This window comes from Lolium rigidum, chromosome 1, assembly GCF_022539505.1.
Source record: "Lolium rigidum isolate FL_2022 chromosome 1, APGP_CSIRO_Lrig_0.1, whole genome shotgun sequence".
Classification (NCBI taxonomy): domain Eukaryota; kingdom Viridiplantae; phylum Streptophyta; class Magnoliopsida; order Poales; family Poaceae; genus Lolium; species Lolium rigidum.
This window is the reverse complement of record NC_061508.1, coordinates 360,546,968-360,570,858: the sequence shown is the minus strand read 5'-3', so window position 1 is coordinate 360,570,858 and position 23,891 is coordinate 360,546,968. Positions and strand designations below refer to the sequence as shown.

At 41.3% G+C, this 23,891-nt stretch overlaps 2 long non-coding RNA genes across 4 annotated transcripts; both read right to left on the bottom strand.

Moving 5' to 3' along the window:
• Nucleotides 1–5,726: 5,726 nt before the first annotated feature.
• On the bottom strand, nt 5,727–7,916 carry LOC124702955. 3 transcript variants are annotated; one of them, XR_007002845.1, is made up of 4 exons: nt 7,842–7,916; nt 7,211–7,353; nt 6,012–7,104; nt 5,727–5,879 (listed from the first exon to the last, which is right to left on the bottom strand). It is a non-coding gene; the product is annotated as an uncharacterized LOC124702955 (long non-coding RNA). The 3 variants fall into 3 exon arrangements; XR_007002843.1 differs by having other exon boundaries at nt 7,211–7,747; nt 7,842–7,906; XR_007002844.1 differs by lacking the exon at nt 7,842–7,916 and having other exon boundaries at nt 7,206–7,832.
• A 13,250-nt stretch (nt 7,917–21,166) lies between these two features.
• Nucleotides 21,167–23,108, bottom strand: LOC124684725. Its single transcript, XR_006997132.1, has 2 exons — nt 23,015–23,108; nt 21,167–21,383 (listed from the first exon to the last, which is right to left on the bottom strand). It is a non-coding gene; the product is annotated as an uncharacterized LOC124684725 (long non-coding RNA).
• Between the last annotated feature and the right edge of the window lie 783 nt (nt 23,109–23,891).

The window sequence follows — 23,891 nt, the reverse complement described above, 5'->3', positions numbered from 1 at the left end:
TGTGATGAACTGCTTATGCAGTGATGATTAAATTACTTGCTTGTATCTGAAGTTGCTGTTCATGATTCTTTTACAAGCAATTAGAGTCTGAATCCATTTCTGGATAGTGATGCTTTGTATTTGGCTTGACCTTGGGATGGTTCTAAGTGTGCTGTGACCTCAGTAGCCTTGCTACTGACTGGTTGCTCACATGGTTGGTTGGATCTTGTTGGCTATTCATCTTTGCTTGCATATTTGGGGATCATAATAAATATGAATGCCAATATGCTTGCTTGTGAAGAAATCTAGGGTTTCCTGATGGTTGCATGCTTAGGATTTTCTGTGTTGTCTTGGTTAGCTGCTAAACCTTGCAATACATCTACTGGTGCTATCTGTGCATGAGATCTTGCTAGTGTGTGCATCTTTGCATGATTTCTAGCTTCTGTGCACAAGATCTGTATCTGGATGATTTCTATCTTAGTAGCTTCTACACTGACAGTGATCCTTGGTGAAACAACAACAACCGCAGCTCTGATACCAGCTGCAAATGCTTTGACCCTAGGATTAAAACCCTTTAAAGGAGACCTATAGGTTTGGTAGTGTCTATAGGAAGTATCTTAGTTAAACCAACTATTCTTTTGACTTGAGATGGGTATTCACTTGAGAATAATCCTGACACACTTGAGTCAATCTTTCTTATCTATCTTCCGTAAGTAAAGTTAGTTAGTTATCTTGCTTCATTCCAAATAATTAGAACACCATTGGAGCTTAAGATAATTGGTGGTAGTAGACCACAGTTGGTATACAACACATGGTAGTCCAAAGAGAGGATAAAACCACAAGGAAGATATCCTATTGGAAGATGTATACCAAGACATATTATGGTTAGGTAAGAGTCATTTAAAATGTCAAATGACTGATGTTAAGTAAGGGAGATAAGTTATATAATGTAGTATATGTCTATGATGAGTCAATCATAAGAGGTAAGGAAGAGTGATAGGAGTATTTAAGTCTACTTTTCATGATAAAGTTGGTAATCATATATGATTCACTTGAGAATCATGATGTGAGGGAGTAGAACATCATAAGTACGATAACAAAAGGATGATAAGGAGTAGGATTTAGGGAATAGCTCGAAAGCTTAGGCCTTAAAATCCTGGAAACTGTGTCAAGAATGTTAGAACCATAGTCCTTAATTTAAAGAAGGCTTATTTAGAGCATATCACATAGAGAAATCCTAGAGTTATAGGTGGTATATTCTAAACAATCATGTGTTTAGAGTAGACATGTTAGAACTAATTGTATTATAGGAAGTAGTCCTCAATAGCACATATATATGGTATACTATTCTGTTAGTACTTCCAAAGAAAACTAGGTTAACTTCAACTTTACTTGTAGAATCTTAATAAGTAACCACAACAAACTGATGGAAAGACCAATCAAAACTCACTTTTATCCTTAATCAAGGAGTATTTCAACATGGAAGTACCATAAAAGCGAGAAAAATAGTGAATATGGAGTAGTAGAAGTGGAGCCGTATTCATTATGGAAGAAGGGAATGCAAGCGAAGTCACTTACAATACTATTTTCATAGTGTCAACAAGTGGTTATCTTGCAAAACAAACCCTAGAAGAAGGAAAATAGACAAGTGAAGTCGCACTCGGTATCATCGGACCGCTAGATGATATAGGATAACCATGAAGAGAAAGAATGTAAAGTGAGGTATATCTTAACTAAAGCTATGTAAGTAGCCACAGTCTGGTAGGTAGATATTGACAACCACAACATAGCCACAGCTAGTATCCAATAAGCTACATCTGGTACTAGGTAGTCTGCAGCTGGTACCAGATAGCCACAGCCTGAACATTTCTTTACCTAAAAAAAGGGGGATTCCACAGCTAGTATTTCACAGCTGGTATCTCGTAGCTGGTAATTTTTTAATTGGAGGATTCATAATGGATACCCACAAATGAGTGGATACACCACAAAGAGTTCTTCGTGAGACTCTAGAAAAGTACAAACTACAAGTTAGACCAAGACTAATCTTCTAACCTTGGAGTTTAATGATTAGAAGAAAGGAAGTTTGAAGATCATTAGTAAACTCCAAGGGGGAGAGGAAGGTTGAAGGAGAAGTATTAAAATATGATTTGGAGTATGATGGACCAAGAAAAAGGTCTGAACTGAGAGGAAGTCCGATCTTATTTTTATAAGGTTGTTGGGAAGTACCCATATAAAAGTACTCTCAGGAGGTTGTCAGACCAGAAGCCAAGGTTCATATCTCGAGGAAGTAAAGGTTAGACCTTAACTTAAGTGGGTAATTGTAATTACTCAAAACCAAGAGAACTTAAGTAAGTATTAGAAAATGAGGTTGGATGAAGAAGATATCGGAGGACAATCAAAGCCTAAGAAAACAAAAGATCGAAGGGTTTGACTATACCAAAACTAATGATTATTAGAAAGATTCCTTTCATGGAACCTAAAGAACCCAAAAGGAAGATAACTAGCTTAAAACTAGAAGTCATGATTGGATGGACTAAATGAGTCTAATCTATTCATAGGACTAAACAACCATGACCATGCCTATCGTAATACCTTACCAAGTACCATTACTTTCGTTATGGTAGTAAGGGAAAACAATACCCTACCTTAAATAAATCTTTTAAAATTAAGGTTTGAGTATCGCAGCTGGTAAATCGTAGTGCCATATTACACCGCAGCTGGATTACCGCAGCTGGTGGAACCAAGCTTTGAGTACCCAAATAGGAAGATGTCACCACAACCATTAGGAAAGTCCATTAACACAATAAGATGTCTTAATCCAAGAATTTTTGGATAGTAAGCCTATAAGCTTAGAGTGTTGGAAGAAATCATAGAATATAAGATAGTATCAGTGCCAGACATCAGAAGACTGCAGGAAGGATCTGGACAAGACCCCACCAGTCAGTAGCAGTAGCTAGGTTTAGCCCGGTACATTTAGTATTTTCTACTTATTACAAATTCCAGAAAAATACTGAAACTTTGCAAAATTGTATAAAATCCATTTCAACTCAGAAAATTATGAATAATATATCAAAATGCTCACAAAAATAAAATCTATTCAAATAAAATATAAAACAAAAATGTGTGACAAAATAAAAATCCATTTATTTTTAACCTTATTAATTATGCCATTTCATTTATTTACAATACAATTTTAATTCAATAATTAGTGAAGTTTCAAAATTAAATTTTAACTATTCAGTAACTAAGTAAAATGTTAAGATCAATTTTATTTATCATACTTACATTTACTTAATTATTAGTGGTAATTCATAAACCCTAAATTGCAAATTACCATTCACCATTTTCTTTAAATAGTAAAACCTCAAGAAAATATTATAAGCCAATATTATTTTGGTAAATCAAAACTTATGTCCTTAAGCATTCTTAGTTAACAAGTTATTATTATTTTAAAACCTAATAATAATTAGGAAACCCTGATTTCCAATTAAACCCTAATTAGTACTTATTTTAATTGTTAAACCCTTATCTCTGAATTAAACCTAATTAGGAGTTACCCTAATTATTAATTCTTGTGGAAGTTAATCAAGGTCAAACCATCACTAATTTTAATTCAAAGTAGTTAGTAACCACAACTATATTATCAATTATCATTTTAGGAGTTGTACCATAATTTAGAAACCCTAGCTTTAATTTAAGTAAGACATTGATCCCATTATTTCATGTGATCATTCCACCTTAGAACCAACTCTAAAACCCTAGGGGTTTAGCCCATGTGATCATATCCACTTCACCTATACCTATAAAACCCTAGTAAGAAACCAACGAATGCATGCTTATGATCCACTAGCATAAAACCAAGTCACATGAGATTATCATTTCATGTCCCATTCTTAATTAAAACCTATATGATCCACTAATGTCACCTAGGTAGAAACCCTAACTTGTTAATTGAATTAGTACCATTGATCACCACTCCTATATACCATACCATTAAGATCAACCTCAATCATTAAACCCTAGTAGAACCATAATGATAAACCCTAGTATCAACTTTGTCTAGCAAATCACATCACATGCTCCTATTCAACTAAACCCTACTTAGGAAATGATAAGCCACTTAGCTTAGAAACCATTAGAGATTACTTAGTAAAGCAATTGTGAAGTTATAGTAAACCCTAGCTCATAGCAACACCTAGACCATCATTCTTTGATATGCTAACCATAATCAACCATAGTAATAAACCTGCTAATAATTGTTACATATAGACCAATTCTATTTAAGAACCAACTAGTTCCTATTAAAGAACTAAATGAACCCAATAGTAAACCCTAGAAAGCATAGCTCCTATGTATAGTAGTTCATATTCTTATTTTAACCTGTTCTTCAAAAGTTATTCTTTTGAAGTACAAATGTCAATCAAACCTTAGAAGCCTAATCCTTCTTTGAAATACTCATTATTTCTTAATTAACATGTTCTTCAAAAGTTATTCTTTTGAAGTATAGCATAAGTAATCATCAACCATGATTTGTAGCACTTAAAATTGACAACTGTTCTTTACATACTATTCCATCACTATTCTTTATGTGTATGATTGTTATTATGTCTTATATCACTTGGTTATGATGCTAATATAACCAAACCCTAATAAGAACCTTGTTTGAGAACCATTCTAAAAGTGCAACCAACCCTAAAGAAATCTTTACAACTCATACATCATAAATCATCGAGATTAGGTTACGCTCGGGACGATTGCATCTCATATTATGCATTATAGCATCTTTGCCAGTTCTTTAAACATTGTCCTTACCGGACGATGATGATATTTCAGCATTTGGAGGTATCACGTATCGAAGCTTTTGCCTGCATAATCTTGCAGTCAAGAAAGGCAAGTTCATCGCTTGCTCATGTCATTTGATTATTTGTATTAAACTATATGCAAAGTACTATACTTATCACTCATGCATTGAAAAGCAAAGTATTATTTTACAATTATGAATACTAGGAAGCATATGCGCGGCGGCACGCCGCGCCCGTGGTGCTATTTTTTTGGGGATGAATGTTAATCGCAACTATTTTGGAGTGTGCTTTTGATAGTGCGCAGAGTTGTGCATCTGAACTTGGGGCATGTGGTAGGACAGATTATTTATCATGTCGAGACTACGATCAGTCTGAGTTTCTGAACCAATAGCCGTACTGCCAGCATACATACGTTGTCTAAACCTAATGATTGCCTTTTTCATATCTATGTACGTGGAGGTATGTTGGTCCTGATCGAGTAAGTTTGCTCAATATATTCGTTGGTATCATTACAGCGTGCGGCCTTGATAAGCACAGTAGCTGAGAAGCAAAATGCTGCTAAATTTTAGCACGCAAAACTGCATAGAAGTAGGGGAGCACGGGTAAGATGGTTATATATATAGTTGGCCGGGAGGTGTTCAGTTCTGGGTCATGCGTAAGGTTCTTGCTTGCTGCATTTTGAAGTGGTGGTTCATTTTGCTACGGAGCACTCTGCGTGAATAGGACAGTACAACTGAGATAATTAGGCATAGATGTTTAAGTCGTATCTAGTATTACAATACGTCAGAAATACTTGCTGGCTAGAACGATAAGCAGGTCCGTGATATATACATAACTGGTTGGCACCAGTGTGCAGATATCTGATTGGCAACAGTGTGCTCAATCTTTGTTTCAGCAGCTCCTATCTAGTATTACAATACGTCAAAAGTACTTGCTGGCTAAGCAGGTCCGTGATATATACATAACTGGTTGGCACCAGTGTGCAGGTATCTGATTTGCAACAGTGTGCTCAATCTTTGTTTCAGCAGCTCCACTCCCATTTTGTCTTAGATTCTTAAGCTAAGTTTCTCCATCTCTGTGGGCGGATCTTGGCTCCTGCTGTTAAAAGAAAAAAAGAGGGCAAATTAACATTAATTTTGGCAATTGCATTGGAGCTGGTTAATTTTTATCTAAATCTGGTGTTTACTTGGAAGTGGTGAAACCATTATTTGCGTGGGAAGAGCCTCTTACCTGATATGCTTCTTGGTTGGTGTAGTAGTAGGTGTTTTTGCCTTCTCTTTTTTCCAGACATGGAGCTGACATCCTTGGGTGACCAGAATTGCTAGATATGTTTTGTGAAGGAATCCTGTGAGAAATCGAAGTAACAAACAACTTTTTCCAAAATGTAAGTATTATATTTTTTTGGCAAAAGTATTATTGCTTTGATCCATATGAACGTAAATTGGAGATTCTATGCAAAGAATATATCTATCTACCCTAAGAAAAAAAATGCAGGAAGCAATAGAATATTAATCTTGAGATAACTGACTACTTGAATTTTACAAAATAGTCTACGTACTGGCAAAAATGATTCATATAGCTGGGGAGTCATTCAATAAGATGGGAATTTTTCTTCTCTGGCCAAGTAGTACCTTAGGCTATCAACTAAACAGATTCACAACACTGTCAACTAAATGATTCCTCAGCTAAGATTCCCGTAGGAAAGGTTTGCAGCAAGCAAAAGATAGTTGACCTCATTTGCACTAACAACCCAAAAAATCATTGTGCAAATAGAAAATATGATAAAAGTATAGATACATATGGAAGAAAATTTTAGTGGTTATCGGTAAACATGTTCACCAAATAAACAGTTGATGTAACGTAGCTGAGCTACTTTTTATATTACACTATAGCTAAGAACATCTCACATCCACATTAAACAGAACTGAGTTTCCTTTCATATAAACACAACCTAAAATAAAGTGAACAGAAATCTGTGAAACAGGAAATATCTGCATAAATATTAGCGTGGTCTTCAGTTGTATGTCCAACAACCAACCTGTTTACTTCTATCGAAAATCATTCTGTTTTCCAAAACTACTGAAGGGGAGTAATTATTTAGCTAACCTAAGTAGCATTTCATAGTGCATTAGGAGCTGAGGACAGATATGATCAGTTCATGCAAAGATCTTCATAGTGCATTAGGAGTTGAGGACAGATGATTCAAAACCAAATTAGCATTTGTAGAAGAACCTGGATATCCCTGATCAACAATAGCATTGCAAGATATCAAATCAGCCTGAATTGTTGGATCATCCACAGACACATGTTCCAAAATCAGTATCTGCAAATTTCATAGGTAGATCAGTCAGATGGGTTCCTCACCAGCAAAATAAACTGAACCGTTCAGCTAACTCGCAGCAGCACAGCATCACGGACAACCACCTCACCATTCTCGTGGACGGCGGTTCCTGCTAGTCGGCCTGGCTGCCAAATGGGTCGCGCATGCCCTCCTTACTCTCATTGGACCTACAAATCCGCACGCCCCCGTTAACCACATAATAGTCTGCTCCTCTCTGGTGACCAATTCATGCTGTTCAAAAAAGACAATACTAAGAAGCAACAAAAGAAAAGAAACAACAGGGATTAAGGATAGCGGATACAGGGGAAACGGCCTGGGCGACAGCGGAAACTGATGTTTGCAAGGCTAGTATGGCAACACCGTTAAGTACTGACATTTCCAACGCAAATTCATCTACATATAAAATCAGGATTAGCTAGTGGTGCTCATTTACATCTGGACATGGTTGCTCTACAAAAGAGGATATATTTATGATGAATAAAATTTGAGAGAGGTCGCGAAGTAGCAAAGCAGGAAGGGTGTCGCCTTGTCCTGGGGCTGTGAGGGGTGAATGGCTCAGTTGGACCGTCTCTATACGCAGGGGTTCCGCCGCCCGCGAGCTCCGGTTCCACCAGAGATGTAGGAGCTAGAGGATGAAGGTTGGAGGCCCACGGTCAAGCCAATCCATGATTTGTGCATGATTTGTGGGCATAGGAAAGGAAAGGCATCTAGAAAAATACCTGGAGGCAGCCGATTTGAGCAGCGGCACACATCCTGCCTCGATGCCATCCGTGTCTTCTTCTCCCCAAATTCCCCCATCCGCACTTCCACCTCCCATCATCCATGTCGACTCCCCCGGCGGCCCAGCGGCATGGACACCATGTTCTCCCGCCCCTCGGCTCCATCTTCTCCCACCTCCCGCCCCTTGGCTCTAGAGAGCTCCTCCGCTCCAGAGGTATCCCGATGACGACGGCAGCTCCGCAAAATCATCCATGAAAAGATCCACGCCATTCTCGGATCCACCACCGACAGAAGCCGATGCAGAAGTAATATTCGGAGCAACACAACACCGATGCGGGACCAAAGGAGGCGATGCAGAAGGTGGCCTATCTCGCCGGCCTCCGGTAACGCAGTCATAGAAAGACCTGAAAAAGGAGTAAGGGAAATACAATTAAAGGACGAAAGAGATCATGCAAGGAAAACACGGATGGTGCTAAAAAAGATAATGATCCTGTACGACGACGGGGACGTCGTCAAAGCGGCCGCCCCGGCAGCCGCCTCGGAAGAAGAGTAGAGCCCATGTTCCTCCTTCGCGTCATCACAGAGAGGATAACCTTGATAGATGGCAAGACAGCTGAGGGAGCAACCCACCTGGAGGCAGAAACTCCTTCCTCTCACCTCGGGCCACCTTGACCGCCGGCGATGGGGAGAGGTAGGCCGAAAATGGGGCATGGAGGGAGGAGTCAGGGGAGTCCGCCGCTTGCACTCTCCTCGGATTTCATAGGTGCCAGCAGCTCCATCTGAGAGCCTCCGGGTCGACGCTCCGGCCATGGCGGTCCTCTGGGCGGAGGCACTCGCTCCATCAGCTCGATGCGCCGGCAATATGTGGGCGGTGAGCCGCGCCACCTCGTGCGCCGGCGGAAGGGATCCCGGGATCCACAGCGGCAACAGGGCGCTGAGCGGTGGAGCATGAGAGGCGTGCGCGTTTAGTGCGGCAAGAACTCGGCCGACCCGAATCTTGGGGCCCTCGTGGATTGTTTGGTCAAACCGTCAAAGCGGTGGAGGTGGAGGTGGGGCCTACAATTAGATATTTCCTGATAAGAGATACGGTAGAAGTGCTCAGAAGAAACCACCCCGTTAATTTCTATCGTGATCACCGGGAGAGTAGGAAGGAAATAAAAGACCAACCGGTTGCCGGTAACCCATCTCACCCAAATAAAGAGGAGAAGAAAAAGAAAAGACGGGTCAAACTTACCAAGAGATAAATATGAGGCTACGTGTCGCTCAACGGATGTACTAAAAACATGAAAAATTGGCCATCTACAGTACCCAAACTAATCTGGGACGGGTAAACTGATTATCTTTTATATAGGGTATATATGACTATGTGGTGGGCAATGGAATCATGGTATGTGTTGATATGGTGGAGGTTCCATTGCATGGGTACTACTCATCTAGGACTAAGTACCAATGCCGTCCAGTGATTCTAGCGCGGTACATATCGCGTTATCCATCAGATCTATAATGGCTCTGGGGAAGTCAGCTGTATCTTTTCCCTTCTGCACGCCAACGGATTGGTAGAGCTGGCGGGGTGTTGGAGGCACTGCTGGGATAGCCTTTTAAATCCCCATCCATTAGTGATGATAAGCTCTACGATCTATGATGGATTGTCCGGAGTACACCGTGAGTAAAGCCGTATTATCGGGAGAAGTCTACCGGGGTGTACGGTTGGACAAAAGGGTGGGTTTGCGGTGGTCGCGGAGAAGGCGGTGATTGGCTTGGATCTTATACTCGGGCCTCACACCCAAGGAAGTGTGGACGGGGACATACTCTCGGCCGGCAACAAAGTTAAGATCTCTTGTGGGGTAAAGTAACGCACCTCTCGCAGAGGGTATCAAGAATTGTGACTCGTCACTCCCCGTTCGGGAAGGAACCGCGAACGCGGCAGGAAAGGAACTCCACGAAGTTCTAGTCAACTCTGTGAAGACCGACGGGCATAGTTTTCGAGAATAAAATAAACCTTTTGAAGAAATGTTTACAAAAACTTGCATTGGCCTATGACTTTCCGGTCTATGGCTGTAGCTAGTGCATGATACACCTATTTCCTAATATGAACTTGCTGAGTACGCTCGTACTCATTCTATCCCATTTGAACCCCCTTCTTAGATCAATGCACCGAAGGAGAAACTACCGTGGAACTCGAAGACAAAGGAGTCAACTGCAACAAGATGAAGAATCCAATCAAAGCAGTCAATGGAGTCAACTTCTGCATCAGCTATAATGGAAACCTAGACTAGTAATAGAAGGGAACCTTTCCCTAATCCTAGCACCTAAGTAGCTAGATTTCTATAGCAAGCCAGTTAGCTCTTAAGCTTGAGTTAGCAACAAGTTAGACTACGAGTTGTTCTTCTGGAGTTTATTTGAAGTTTTACCTCACTGTAAAGTAGGAGGTCTGTGTGGATCTTATGTAAACAGCTTCGTGTGTACTTCTATAGACATACCTTGGACTCGCATATGTTTCTGTTGTACCACTCTGAGAGATGTAATATGAGTGGAACGGTGTTTCACTTGCGTTATGTCAACGACTTGTGTACTACACCATGCAGTGGTACGCTGGGTCACCACAGCTGGTATCAGAGCAAATGTTGCGACCTTAGGTTGGAAAACCTAGTATAGGGAAGAAACCTGTAGGACTCTAGTAGAAATAGTAAAGGATTCTCTAGAAATATGGTGATTATTCACATGAGAATAGCAAAACCATATATTTTAGTGCGATAATTCTTTATTATAGCTATTATGATGCATTATCACTACTAATATTCTGCTTTTGTATACAGCCATAATGGCGAACACTTTTCCTAAAAGGACTTTGAGGAAGGTTGAGGGTTGGCTTGGTGATTATGATGGACCAATAACAACTCTCCTGTGTGGGATGCTGAAGGAACTTCATTGTGATCCACGGATACCTGTTATCAACTATACCTACTATGATGGGGAAATCCTAGCCAAGTGCAGAGTATCGGTCCAACTACCGACAAAACTGCTGATGAGTCGTATAATGCCATACGGAGAAGCCAAAACTATCACCACAGCCTACCACATGGGCCTATTCAAGGCAATACTTGAGATAAGGCAGCACAAGTCAGTAGAACTGCTATGTTCAGAGTTTTCTCATATACCTCATGCCGAGGAAGATGAGGATCCCACTCTAAATCATCTGGTGTTAGCACACAGAAGTCCTGAAGCTGCAGCACAACACATGGATAGCTTTAAGTCTTTATTGACCACGATGTACCTTTTACACATGAAAATGAGGGGTGAGATTGACCACATGCTAGCTGAGTTCACGGACCCTGATAAAGTCCAAACTCGGATGCGTGATCTGAGAGCACAACCACAACATACTACACCTTTCTTTAGCCTAGATAGCTATGTAGATTTGAGTGACCAATTGTCCCATAAAGATCCACTTACACCCAACTTTGTTCCACATTATCCACATGTGTCGACATCATATGAATCTGGATATGGGGGAGATGATTCCAGGAACCTAAACTGCTCGGAGTCACCAATCGAGAATTCGACTGGTTGGCGTTTCGGGGAACCATATGGGGATGAAGGAGAACCCATCACTTGTGAGTCAGGGGATGAAGGAGGCGCGGTTAACCAGAATGTTAACCAAAGCTTTGGGCAGGAAGAGAAAGACACCAACTCCATTTCTTTAGATTTGGAGATGGGGTTACCCAAAACATCCCAGTACGTCGTAGGTGAGAGTTCTGGAACAAAGAAAAAGAAGAAGAAGAAGATGAGGGGTCAAGTGAATAGGAATCCTCCATGGATGGCAGAAGAAGGTGAGCTGTATCCCACTGGGGATACATATGAGTCTTTATCCAGCTACTTTGGCATGACAGATCTCTGTCTCGGCACTTCGTCCGATTCGGACTACATACCTACCGGAAGGACTTTCATTCCGGACGGGGTCCGGAAGACAAACCGCGTATGCGGATGGACCCCAGGGATGTACGCGGAGGCGAGCTATGATGACGAGGAGTAGAGCTCCAAGGAAGAATAAAGTAATCTAGGTGGTATTGTAATAGAACGTATTTTAAATTCCCGTTGGCTTGGGCTTTGAGCCAAATAAGTGGTTTATATGTACCACATGTAATATAAGTGTGTATGTTATGTAATATACAAAGTATATGCATAATAAATGTTTGTTTTGGATTTGCTTCTTGATTTCATTGTGTGACTAGTTCTGGGCAATGAGTTGAGCTCAGAAAACATTTGCATGGTGTAATTATGAGTAATCGCTCTTTGTTACAGGACTAGGGGGACATGGCGTTAGTTGAAACTGAAGAGGATCGACGAGAGCGGGAGGAGAGAGAAAAAGAGGAGGCTGATGCAGCAGCTAGAGCGGAGAATGCACCACCACCACCACACCCAATGATGCACCCAGACTTTCAACAGTATATGAGAGCAATGGAGGAAGATAGGAGGCGTTATCAGGAAAGTCAAAGCAAGAACAAGCACAATCCATCCAGTTCTTGATCAAGAAAAGAACCAATCAGATACTTGAAGATATGCTTAGAGCCTGTGCTCTGAACTTTGGAGGTTCATGGGAAGACCATTTACCTTTAGCAGAATTCTCATATAACAATAGTTATCAGAGTAGCATACAGATGGCACCGTACGAAGCATTGTACGAAAGAAAATGTCGATCACCAATTTGTTGGTTTGAAACCGGAGAAAACAAGGAGTTTACACCGGACTACATCAAGGAGAGACAAGAAGTCATCGAGGTGATCCGGGATAGACTCAAAATAGGCTGTGGTGACCCAGCGTACCACTGCATGGTGTAGTACACAAGTCGTTGACATAACACAAGTGAAACACCGTTCCACTCATATTACATCTCTCAGAGTGGTACAACAGAAACATATGCGAGTCCAAGGTATGTCTATAGAAGTGCACACGAGCTATTTACATAAGATCAACACAACCTCCTACTTTACAGTGAGGTAAAACTTCAAATAAAGCTCCAGAAGAACGACTCGTAGTCTATCTTATTGCTAACTCAAGTTCAAGAGCTACTTGGCTTGCTATAGAAATCTAGCTACTTAGGTGCTATGATTAGGGAAAGGTTCCCTTCTATTACTAGTCTAAGTTTCCACTCTAGCCGATGCGAAGTTGACTCCATTGACTTCTTTGATTGGATTCTTCATCTTATTGCAGTTGACTCCTTTGTCTTCGAGTTCCACGGTAGTTTCTCCTTCGGTGCCTTGATCTAAGAAGGGGGTTCAAATGGGATAGAATGAGTACGAGCGTACTCGGCAAGTTCATATTAGGAAATAGGTGTATCATGCACTAACTACAGCCATAGACCAGGAAAGTCATAGGCCAATGCAAGTTTTCATAAACATTTCTTCAAAAGGTTTATTTTATTCTGAAAACTATGCCCGTCAGTCTTCACAGGTTGAACAGAACTTCGTGGAGTTCATTTCCTGCCGCGTTCGTAGTTCCCTTCCCGGTGCTTGTTCTTGCTTCACCCTTACCTGGTGATCTTATCTGGTCGACTGTGCACTGGTTCTAGGGTTTGTGCCCCTTTTATATGAACTCTACTTCTGTTCTTGCAATGACACACAAGCCTGGCTTGCTTTGGTTGTTGTTGTTTCACCAAGGATCACTGTCAGTCTAGAAGCTACTAAGATAGAAATCATCCAGATACAGATCTTGTGCACAGAAGCTGAGCCTCCTCTAGCTCTTTCCGAAGTTCCTTTGGAATCTCCCATTCCGTAGGTTGATTCTCCGTACTCTTCCTACTTAGGGCATCTGCTACTACATTAGCTTTGCCTGGTGTATAGTTGATCTTAAGGTCGTAATCCTTAATCAACTCTAACCATCTCTTCTGCCTCATGTTTAATTCCTTCTGAGTGAAGAAATATTTCAAACTTTTGTGATCGGTGTATAACTCACATTTGGATCCGTATAAAAATTGCCTCCAACTCTTCAGAGCATACACAACTGCCGCTAACTCTAGATCATGTACTGGGTAGTTGTGTTCATGTGGTTTCTGGAATTTGAAATAAACCTAAATACTAGATGTACCGGTTCACACCCTAGCTACTGCGACTGACGAGTGGGGCCATTCACTAGTAGTTAAACCCTGCCATGCCTCATGCCTATTTTATACTTCAATTAGTGAAGCATCACCAAAACTATAAACCTTTCACCTAGGAATCAGTTCACATAAAATATTAAACCCTACCTTTCCATCCTAGTAGACCAAATGAAGTAGTGTTCTATAAATTAAACCATCATTAGCAAATGCATTGCTAATTATAAACATAGGATCCATCTTAATTAGTTCAAGCTAAAGTTTACTAAAACCAGATTAGTGATTATAGAACTTTCTTAACCATCTTCTTAAAACCTTAGGAATAATTCTCCACATAAAATCATGATCCAATCCATCCTTATTACCATTTACTTTAAATACTAGCCATAATAAATGCATGAAAACAATCAATATTGTTAAGCACACTAGTTTGGCCTAATAATGTTTTCACCATTCACATGATCTAAATTTTAAATAATTTAGACAAATTTTGTTCCTTAATAAAAAGGAATAGAGATAAACATTTAAACCATATCCATTTTCAAATTAAAATGCACTTCACAAGAACACCAAGTTAATCATCTATTAAATAGTTGTTTAAATAAAAGAACTATGCAGTGAGTATTATCATGAAGTGATATTGATATTCAAGTATTTTAGAACCTGCAAAACAAACTAGAAATCAATTTGAATTCAAAAAGCAAATACAAACCAGAATATAAAAACAGAAAATAGAAAAGAAAACAGAAAAATAGAGAGAGAGAGGAGCATACCTGGCAGGCCATCGCAGCCCAGTAGCAGTCCACGTCGAAGCCCACAAGCAGCCCAGCCCAAAGCCAAATACCGTTTCGGTTGCGTCAAAAATCGTGCGAAGCCAGACGTTCCTTTCTTCTTATTCCCCGGCGTCGACAGCGCGGCATCGCCAGTAGACGTCGAGCTCGTCGACGATAAGCACGCCCCGGACGCCGCAGAAGAACTCAGAATCACGCCCAACCTCTTTCGCGTCCGAGCTTATCCGCGGACGAGAAGATCCGTGCCAGATAGAAGCTTCCAGAGACCGCCACCTCTCCGACCATGGCCGTCACCGTGTCGAGGCCACAGAGCTTCCCTTGGCCTATAAATAGGTGGAGAGCATCGTCGTGCACGCCTTGTTCACCTCCGCCACTCCATTCCTGCTCAAACACCTTCTATCTCTCACACGCATCCACTCTCTGTCGCCGGAGTCGAAGACGAAGCCGACGGAGGAGGCCACCCCAGCCTCCGGCGCGTGGTCCAGGAGGAGCGCCTGGACTCAAGGAGCACCCTGGAGGAGCAGAGCATCAAGGGGAGCAGGGAATCGGCTCAATTTCGACGTTCCCTTCCGCAGCAGTTCGTCGGGAGATCGCCAATCACCGTCGTCTCCGTCGACCATCGCCGGAGCCGACCACGCCATCATGTTCGTGGTGAGCATACGCCTCTGTAGAGCTAGATCTCGCTTCCTAGAACCCTCTGTAGCCTTCGATCGATAGTTCGCCGGAGAGCACCGCCGCGGGACATGTTTTCCGACATGGTTCCGGTGATCCCCTCATGAAACCATCACCACCACTAGCCTCAGCATGTCGAGGAGGTTCCGAAAACCCTAATCGCGTATCCCGGATGGCCGTAAATCGGCGGCGCCACCAGGTGCTGACCGCCGGCGTTTAACCGCCGGTGAAGTCAAAGGTCCTGGTCAACTTTGACCGGTCTATGCTTGCGTGGCAGCCGACGTGGAGACAAGCCCCACCAGTCAGTGTCTAGGGCTAGATCTGTCTCGGTACAATTAGCATTTGTTGTTTAATTTAAAAAACTAGTAAATAGTTGAAACTTTGTAAAATCATAGAAATTTCATTTCAACTCAGAAAAATATAAATAATATATCAAAATGCTCACGAAAATAAACTCTATCCAAATAAAATATAAAACAAAAATGTGTGTCAAAATAAAAATCCATTTATTTTTAACTTCATTAATTATGCCTTTTCATTTATTTAAAATACAATTTGAATTCAATAATTAGTGAAGTTCCAAAATTAAATTTTAACTATTCAGTAACTAAGTAAAATGTTAAGATTAATTTATTTACCATATTTGCATTAATTTAATTATTAGTGGTAATTCATAAACCCTAATTTGCAAATTACTATTTTTATTTTCTTTAAATAATAATAACTCAAGAAAATATTAAAAGCCAATATTATCTTGGTAATTCAAAACTGGTTTACTTGAACATCTTTAGTTAATAAGTTACATATTTTAAAACCTAATAACAATTGTTAAACCCTAGTTTTGAATTAAACCTAAATAGGAGTTACCCTAATTATTAATTCTTGTGAAAATTAATAAAATGCTAAAACCATTATTAATTTGTTTCAAAATAATTAGTGACCACATCTCTATTGTCAATTATAATTTTAAGAGTTGTACCATAATTTAGAAACCCTAGTTCTAATATAAGCAAGACCTTGAACCCATTATTTTATGTGTTCAGCCTTAATAGTTGCAATCCTAAAACCCTAGGGGTTTAGCCCATGTGATCATAGCCACTTCAACTTTACTTGTAGAATCTTAATAAGTAACCCATGAATGCATAATCATGATCCATCAACATAAAACCAATTCACTTGTGATCATCATTTTATGTCTTTACTTTTAGTAAAACATATATGATCCACTAGTGCCACCTAGGTAGAAACCCTAACTTGTTAATTGAATTAGTACCATTGATCACCACTCCTATATACCATACCATTAAGATCAACCTCAATCATTAAACCCTAGTAGAACCATAATGATAAACCCTAGTATCAACTTTGTGTAGTAAATCACATCACATGTTCCTATCCAACTAAACCTACTTAGGAAATGATAAACCACTTAGCTTAGAAACTATTAGAGATTATTTGGTAAAGAAAATATGAAGTCATAGTAAACCCTAACTCATAGCAACACCTTGATAACCATCCTTTGAATATGATGCTTAGGAGAAACCATAGTAATAAACCTACTAATACTTGCTACATGTAGATCACTTCTACTTAAACACCAACCAGTCCTATTAGTAAACCCTAATAGCACTTAGCTCCTATTTAAAGTAGTTCATATTCTTATTTTAACTTCGTTCTTCAAAAGTTATTCTTTTGAAGTACAAATGTCAATCAAACCTTAGAAGCCCTATCCTTCTTTGAAATACTCATTATTTCTTAAACAACATGTTCTTCAAAAGTTATTCTTTTGAAGTATAATATAAGTAATCATCAACCATATCATGTAGAACTTAAAAATTGACAACTGTTCTTTACATATTATTCCACTACTATTCTTTATGTGTGTGATTGTTATGTATCTCTCTCGCGACGCCCTGGCGATGGCGTCGCCGCCATGGCCGCCGCCTCGCTCCGGCCATCGCCGTGCTTCCCTGACCTCGCCACCTACCTGATCTGGACCGCCGCGAGACGATCTATCGATCTGTCCGCGTGGTTTCCTCGATTGCTTCCTCTCCCGGCGAATCGCCTCCTCTCCGGATCTCGTGGAGAATCGCCTTGGGCGACTGGGTGATCTCCGACGAGCTCTCGCCCTCACCGTCGACGTGTGCGCCTCCGAGACCGACCTGGCGCGGGTGCTCGCTTGCGTACACGTGCCGTCGTCTCTCGTGCCGTGCTGTTGTGGTGGTGTTCGTCGGCGTAACGCCGGCGCCTTCCCTGGCTTTGCAGCTGCTATGGCCGCACGAGCACTGCCTCGCCATGCCATAGCCTCTGCCACCAGGCGCATGTAAGTGATCCTCTCCATCTCCTTCTCCTCTCCATGCCTGTGCGCCTCTCCAAGCTACTGTGCTTCTTCTTCCTTATGCTCGTTGCTTCTCGGTGATCCCGTGATCACACAGAACTCTGCCATGGTTGCTTAATCCTCCTATGCTTCCCTTTGCTGCAAGCTCATGGCCAAATCACCAATTTCTGGTACTGGCCAGTGTTGCCTTGCTTGCTGTACATGCTCTGTTTGCTTAACTGTTGCTCTTAGCCTGCTCTAATTTGGCTATGCTCTGTTGTGCTTGCTTATGAACTTGCTATCCATGCAGTACTTGCTTATGGGCTTGCTTGTGCTTACTGGCATGTTACACTTACTTGTCTAGGTGTGTTGTGGTTCATCAGTGACACTTGTGAGTGCCAGTGGTGCTTGGGAAATGCTTATGTGCTTCCTATGCAAGCCAATGATCCATTGGATCATTCCTTGCTTGTTGGCTAACCTCTCTGTGTAACTTGGCTTGCTATAATTGATCCATTTGATCAATTCAATTATCAGTGATAGCTTACTGGTTAATACTGTGACTAAATGATTCCATTATCTTGTGATGTTGATGCTCAAACATCACTATGCTGTTGCTTACTTAAGCTACTGGACTTGCTCCAGTGGCTATTGATGCGTGTAGTTGACACGTCCGTTGGGAACCCCAAGAGGAAGGTGTGATGCGCACAGCGGCAAGTTTCCCTAAGTAAGAAACCAAGGTTTAATCGAACCAGTAGGAGTCAAGAAGCACGTTGAAGGTTGATGGCGGCGGGATGTAGTGCGGCGCAACACCAGAGATTCCGGCGCCAACGTGGAACCTGCACAACACAACCAAAGTACTTTGCCCCAACGAAACAGGTGAGGTTGTCAATCTCACCGGCTTGCTGTAACAAAGGATTAACCGTATTGTGTGGAAGATGATTGTTTGCAGAGAAAACGAGTAAAACAAGTATTGCAGACAGATTTGTATTTCAGTATTAAAAGAATGGACCGGGGTCCACAGTTCACTAGAGGTGTCTCTCCCATAAGATAAAGGCATGTTGGGTGAACAAATTACAGTCGGGCAATTGACAAATAGAGAGGGCATAACAATGCACATACATGTCATGATAAGTATAGTGAGATTTAATTGGGCATTACGACAAAGTACATAGACCGCCATCCAACTGCATCTATGCCTAAAAAGTCCACCTTCGGGTTATCGTCCGAACCCCTTCCGGTATTAAGTTGCAAAGCAACGAGACAATTGCATTAAGTATGGTGCGTAATGTAATCAATAACTACATCCTCGAACATAGCATCAATGTTTTATCCCTAGTGGCAACAAGCACAACACAACCTTAGGGGTTTCGTCACTCCCCAGGTGTCAATGCGAGCATGAACCCACTATCGAGCATAAATACTCCCTCTTGGAGTTACTAGCATCAACTTGGCCAGAGCCTCTACTAATAACGGAGAGCATGCAAGATCATAAACAACACATATGAAATAACTTGATAATTAACATAACATGGTATTCTCTATCCATCGGATCCCGACAAACACAAAATAGAGTATTACAGATAGATGATCTTGATCATGTTAGGCAGCTCACAAGATCCGACAATGAAGCACAATGAGGATAAGACAACCATCTAGCTACTGCTATGGACCCATAGTCCAGGGGTGAACTACTCACTCATCACTCCGGAGGCGACCATGGCGGTGTAGAGTCCTCCGGGAGATGAATCCCCTCTCCGGCAGGGTGCCGGAGGAGATCTCCAGAATCCCCCGAGATGGGATCGACGGCGGCGGCGTCTCAGTAAGGTTTTCCGTATCGTGGTTTTTCGCATCAGGGGTTTCGCGACGGAGGCTTTAAGTAGGCGGAAGGGCAGAGTCGGGGGCCGACGAGGGCCCACACCATAGGGCGGCGCGGCCCCCCTTGGCCGCGCCGCCATGTGGTGTCGCCATCTCGTGGCCCCACTTCGTATGCTCTTCGGTCTTCCGGAAGGTTCGTGGCAAAATAGGCCCACGGGTCTTCGTTTCGTCCAATTCCGAGAATATTTCGTTACTAGGATTTACGAAACCAAAAACAGCGGAAAACGAGAGCTGGCACTTCGGCATCTTGTTAATAGGTTAGTTCTAGAAAATGCACGAATATGACATAAAGTGTGCATAAAACATGTAGGTATCATCAATAATATGGCATAGAACATAAGAAATTATCGATACGTCGGAGACGTATCAAGCATCCCCAAGCTTAGTTCGCTCGTCCCGAGCAGGTAAAACGATAACAAAGATAATTTACGAAGTGATATGCCATCATAACCTTGATCATACTATTTGTAAACATATGTAGTGAATGCAGCGATCAAAACAATGGTAATGACATGAGTAAACAAGTGAATCATAAAGCAAAGACTTTTCATGAATAGTACTTCAAGACAAGCATCAATAAGTCTTGCATAAGAGTTAACTCATAAAGCAATAAATCAAAGTAAAGGTATTGAAGCAACACAAAGGAAGATTAAGTTTCAGCGGTTGCTTTCAACTTGTAACATGTATATCTCATGGATAATTGTCAACATAGAGTAATATAACAAGTACAATATGCAAGTATGTAGGAATCAATGCACAGTTCACACAAGTGTTTGCTTCTTGAGGTGGAGAGAGATAGGTGAACTCGACTCAACATAAAAGTAAAGAGAATGGTCCTTCAAAGAGGAAAGCATTGATTGCTATATTTGTGCTAGAGCTTTTATTTTGAAAACATGAAACAATTTTGTCAACGGTAGTAATAAAGCATATGAGTTATGTACATTATATCTTACAAGTTGCAAGCCTCATGCATAGTATACTAATAGTGCCCGCACCTTGTCCTAATTAACTTGGACTACCGGATCTTTGCAATGCACATGTTTTAACCAAGTGTCACAATGGGGTACCTCCATGCCGCCCTGTACAAAGGTCTAAGGAGAAAGCTCGCATTTTGGATTTCTCGCTTTTGATTATTCTCAACTTAGACATCCATACCGGGACAACATGGACAACGGATAATGGACTCCTCTTTAATGCATAAGCATGTGGCAACAATTATTATTCTCATATGAGATTGAGGATATATGTCCAAACTGAAACTTCCACCATGAATCATGGCTTTAGTTAGCGGCCCAAAGTTCTTCTCTAACAATATGCATGCTCCAACCATAAGGCCTTGTTTACTCCTAGGGTATTTCCATCCCCTAGGGGTTTGGGGATGAGAGGGGATTTGGTGAAAACCCCCCTTTCACCCGATCCCCATTTTCCCCGTAATTTTCCCTCATTTCCCCACACCCTCCCCCACAGCTTCTAGTTACTTTGATTTTGGGGATGGGAGGGGATGGAAGAGGATTGAGATCTAGTGATAAAAAAATAGAAACTTTACACCCGCAAGATGATTCTGGACAAAGTCACTCAAATAAAAATCATATATTTGCAATAAATATACAAGAATGTTTATGAAACGTTGCATGGTAATACAAAAAAAAACGGATCATCAATTCGATCTCATGGAATATTCTATTCGGTGGCAAAAATAAATAAATTATGCTGCTCTCAAATGCCAGTTCTAAAAGCAGTTGGTGGGTCATTCGTTGTTCATATCCTTCCAAATGTTTTCATCAAGATCAACCTGTTATATAAGAGACAATACATAAAAGTTAGGAGCTCCTTCATTCTGTACTTCAGCTGGAAATTAAAGTAAAACACAAAGCCCACCAGGACACCATGATAATTACTAACAGTTCAAGGACAAGAACACCGAGATAGCATGCTAGCAAAAACTTTCAAAATCTTAATAACATCAACCATGCTTTCAAAATCTTATTTATACAGCAAAAACTTTGAGCATTATGCCTAGTTACCGTGTTCTAAAGTATATCTGAAAGAGAATGACTGACAGATACTTTTTTTCTAGCAGAATGCATATAAGAAATTCAGTTTTAAAAAGACAGAGGAAGTACACTGTAGACATACTGAGAGCAAAGGCAACGCTGTAGACATACTGAGAGCAAAGGCAACCGCAACGGACAGAGTTCTCTCGTATGCACAAAACTGCAATCAACACCAAATTCCCAAACTAGGGCTTACTAAACCTGAAAACCCATGAAGTGTCGACTAACCTGGAATCCAGAGTACATGGAGACAAGGAGTAAGAGTATGATGCACACTAGTTTTATTTACTTTTGGTTGATGAGAGGGTACTACTACATGTGCATTATCCCACCGATGAGTTCCATGCAGTGGAATCCAGATACTGCTTACAATTCCTTGCACCAACAAACTCTACTCGACATACTACATGAGCAACTAAAGGCAAAACTGAAAAGCACAGTGAATGATACATGCTGTAAGTTTGCACATATCAGATGTGAAAAATCAAAGTAAAAGTAGTAGAAGCTATTTAAGTAGGCATGGATGGAGCTAAGATTCTATCAGGGAATACCACTTGGCGATCCACACCATGCCATTTTCGAATACGGAGTAATCACTTCGTCTTACAAATAAAGTGCAAGCAGCTAAATAAAATAAACCACAACTAGCAACAACAAGGCAGAATAAATTGGTCTCTCTACCTATTTTGAACTCAAGTATGCAGGCATCAAATTACTGTCAGATAAGTAGCAGCAGGAGCTAACATCCTATTTGGAATACCATTTGGCAATCCAGACCAATTTAACTCAACAGTTTTTGTGCCATACCTAGTAAATTTCAGGTATCCATTAAATTTAACTCTACAGGAGATGCAAAAGCTCTCGGCCATACAATGAAATCTATATAATAACTTCCAATAACAACATCCACGCTTATACATGTCTCTACAAAGTTCAAACTACAAGTTGATTAGCTAAAACATGTACAGGTACACTAGCTTATCCGCCCCTGCAACTACTGGCTTTACTGTTCTTTGATTGGTTTCAGCGAATAAGATGTACTACTAGTTCTCACTGGAAATCACCACAAGGATCCATTGTACATCGGCCGGCCCTGCAACTACTGGCTACTGACATCCAGTATACACTAGCTTCTCCGCCCCTCTTGGAAGAAACGAACTGCACACTCACAACGACGCCTGTAACTGCATAGTCGCTGATGCCGTCATGTCTGCGCGCACGGACGAGATCTGGCACGGACTCACCAGTGGCGGAGGTTACCATCTCGAGGGAGGCGACGGCGAGCTCCCGAGCTCCGTCGAGGACGACGGCGACACCAAGAAACCCTAGCTACGGAGCAGGGAAAAGGGGAGGAGGCGCTAGGACTTACAGGGGACCAATCGCCGGAGCAGGATCTCGTCGTCGCCGTTCTGGTTCGCTCGTTCAGTCCACGCCGCCGTCGCCTTTCCCCGCCGCCGGTCGCCTCCGTCGCGTCGCCTCCGTCTCACGTCTCCCCTTTTCACGACCAAATACACGGGGTCAACCTCGTGGGTGAGAAAACCGGAGGTCGAAGCTTACCGGGTTGGGATGATCCGGGATGGGCCGGGATGTTACACAAAAAAACCAGAGAAGTAAACAGCCCATCGGGTAACTTTCGGGATTCGGTCGTGGACCGGTATTTTACCCTCCCAAACCCAAAAATACCAGATAAATAAACAAGGCCTAAAGGTGGTAGATCTCTCTTACTTCAGACAAGACGGACATGCATAGCAACTCACATGATATCCAACAAAGAATAGTTGATGGCGTCCCCAGAAGCATGGTTATCGCACAACAAGCAACTTAATAAGAGATAAAGTGCATAAGTACATATTCAATACCACAATAGTTTTTAAGCTATTTGTCCCATGAGCTATATATTGCAAAGGTGAATGATGGAATTTTTAAAGGTAGCACTCAAGCAATTTACTTTGGAATGGCGGATAAATACCATGTAGTAGGTAGGTATGGTGGACACAAATGGCATAGTGGTTGGCTCAAGTATTTTGGATGCATGAGAAGTATTCCCTCTCGATACAAGGTTTAGGCTAGCAAGGTTATTTGAAACAAACACAAGGATGAACGGTACAGAAAAACTCACATAAAAGACATATTGTAAACATTATAAGACTCCATACCGTCTTCCTTGTTGTTCAAAACTCAATACTAGATGTTATCTAGACTCTAGAGAAACCAAATATGCAATCCAAATTAGCAAGCTCTAAGTA